General features: G+C 41.8%; 1 long non-coding RNA gene across 1 annotated transcript; it reads left to right on the forward strand.

Moving 5' to 3' along the window:
• The first annotated feature begins 386 nt into the window (after positions 1-386).
• Positions 387-1552, forward strand: LOC115511662. Its single transcript, XR_004344113.1, has 3 exons — positions 387-661; positions 961-1011; positions 1427-1552. It is a non-coding gene; the product is annotated as an uncharacterized LOC115511662 (long non-coding RNA).
• The last annotated feature ends 1186 nt before the right edge of the window (positions 1553-2738 follow it).

The raw sequence follows: 2738 nt of genomic DNA on the forward strand, positions 1-2738 counted from the left end.
TTACTTCTTAGTGACACTTCTAAGGGTCGTTGTTCTTAGGCAGGGTCCATTTTGAGAATTTCATGTTCGTGTTTATGTAACAGTACATCTTCAGAAATAATAAGCAGTTGTAACTCAACCCCTGTTGGTCTGTGGTAAACAGAGGAGAATGGCAGGGTTCCCATCTTGTAACTAATCCGCTCCCCTTCACATGACTAATTTAAGTTGTGCATTCACAAACTCTTGGTGAGAATCAGATTTTAAGGGAACATATACTTCGTGAAATTGGGCAATTTTTAAAAGCCCAGGCCTCCAGATTTGTGTTCTGTACACTTGAACTTTAATGAACTTTTCTTCCTTTTCAGATAGGCTAAGAACACCTCTACACCTCATCATGAGTCACCTAGGTAATTATTACCTGTTGATTTTATAATAAAATGCTACTTATCAAATCTATCATGTCACTCTTTACATTATTAAGAAAAAACAATTTATATGGGCCAAATTACACCTGGAGACTGAGGAGAAAAAAAAAATTGTTATGATTTGTTTTTAAATTTAACGACATTCTGTGTCAAGAAATCCTGCAAGGAACCTTCAGATAGTACAAGGAGCTTTACTTCTCACGTACAGAAGGCCGTCCTGCCGTAACTCCGGTTATCAGTATCCATTTGGAAATGAGGTAATTTGAACAAGGAATCAACACTTTGGAGCCTCCCCTAAGCCTTCATGTTATAGCTTGAATTCAGTTAAAGGCAGTCCTCAAAGGATCGCCTGTCAGTTCATTGTTTTCAATTAGAATGTATTTACCCTGAGAGAAGAAAGAAGGAAACTGGCATTTATTTAGCCAGGCTTTCCTGCTGTAGTGTGTTTCCAGTGTAATGATGCATGTACCCAAGAACCTAGTATACTGTGAATAAATATTTGTTGAATGAATAAATAAGTAATTAGCCAATGACAAAGTGTTCTCTTTGATTCCAGGGACAAGGGGAGCCTTTCAAGCGCAGTCATCTATTGTTTCCTGGAGCTGAGGTAATATTAATAGAGGAAGTGCTCATGGACCCTTCCATTGGTGGCTTCTGTGCCTCAGAATTAGCACTAGAAAAGTGCCCTCAATTTTCCTGCATGCTGAAGTGAACTAATCCTCGTTGAGCCGGGAATAGAAGGTCGAAGGTCATAGCTGTCATCTTTCTGGGACACTCAACTTCCTGTGGGGGTCCCTGGGCCACACCCAGAGATACTCAACAACTTCACAGGGGAGGACTCTCCGGTTCCTCCTCTCTCTCCCCTAAACGTTCACTAATCATTTGGAAGTTTGATTTGGGAGTTGTGCTTTAAAGCATCTGGCTTAGTTTTGAAATACAGCAATCACTGTTTCAGATTCCCCCACCCCCACCCCTCCGCCCCCCACCCCCACCCCGTCTCTCTTTTTTTTTTTTTTTTGCAGCATATGTGATGAGAACAGCCTTCGTCAGAACCATGCAGCAGCCGAATAGTCTTTGTGTCGCAGGAGTGGAACGCTTGGATTTTAGTCACCTTCTTTACTTGTATAAGCCACAGAAACAAAAGCTAAACCTGGTGCGTAGCCGTGGTTCAGTTCACCCATGATAGGCCCTGAGAAGTTAGCCTTGGTTTCAGATATGTGTAAGCAAGCCATGGTGATTTGAAGTTGGGGAGAATGAGATGTGGTTGATGACATTTCCTGAGGATCTGTTGAGTAAGCGGTCGACTCATGTTTCTAAGGAGCATTCGGTTACTTCAGGTCAAAGAGATTTGCATGAGAAATTTGTGCACCTGGAAATATAAATTGCACGCTTAATAATTGCATGTGCAGTAAGGGAAGTTTTATTAAGGCCTCGAGGAAGATTGGACTCACTGGCCATACGTGCTAACAGCAGTGAGGAGAAAACATGGGTCTAGTTGAAAGGGATTACAATCTGGGTTTAGAGCAGGTGGGCGCTAGGATTCGGAACATTCTGACGATGAGACCAGGAGGTAGAGCTGGGAAGGGCGTCTGGGCTAAATGAGCAGCAGCAGAAATCCAGTGCTTTTCCTTTTTATGTGAAACACTCAAGTTTTGTGGGGAAGATTAAGCCTGAGAAATCTAAGAACAGTTTGACTAGTTACACTCTGGAAATCTGGCAAGAGGAAAGGTGAGTGATTAAGGTGGTTTCGGTCTAGCCCATAGTGCTCAGCACTCTTTGGCACTGCTTGGTTTGGCAAAATTGTTAACACCCTTCTGGAGAGAAGCTTGGGGCTGAGAGATTAAGGGCATTACAGGTCAAAGGTTGACTGTGTTAATGTATTTATTTAGGAAACCATACAAAAGCCCTTATTAACCTTGGCTTTTGGAGACCGGGGTTGTCAATCCTTCACTTTCGTGATCCCATTTTCACCTAAAAATGTTTTTGAGCAGCCCAGTATCAAAACAGAATCTATGTACCTCAGGTAGAAACATGTTGAACTGCGTGGTACCTGGAATAAATACTACGTACGCTGGCGGCTTCGTTGGTTAGCTACCTATCACGTGAGCCGTTCTTTCGTTCCTATAAATTTAGTTACTATTTCAGGAGAGAAGGTAAGTTATTTTTCAAAAATAGGGTGGAAGGAGTGTTCTCTATTATTAAAAAAAAAATTCCTCTTTCAAAATGAAGCTTTCAGATTCCGAATCGTTTAGGGGAGCACTGTCTACCTGAAAAAAAAAATACGAGGTGTCTTTTAGTCTCAGGGGGGTTTAGCAACAAACCATTATTGTTTGC

This window comes from Lynx canadensis, chromosome A1, assembly GCF_007474595.2.
Source record: "Lynx canadensis isolate LIC74 chromosome A1, mLynCan4.pri.v2, whole genome shotgun sequence".
Lineage (NCBI taxonomy): Eukaryota > Metazoa > Chordata > Mammalia > Carnivora > Felidae > Lynx > Lynx canadensis.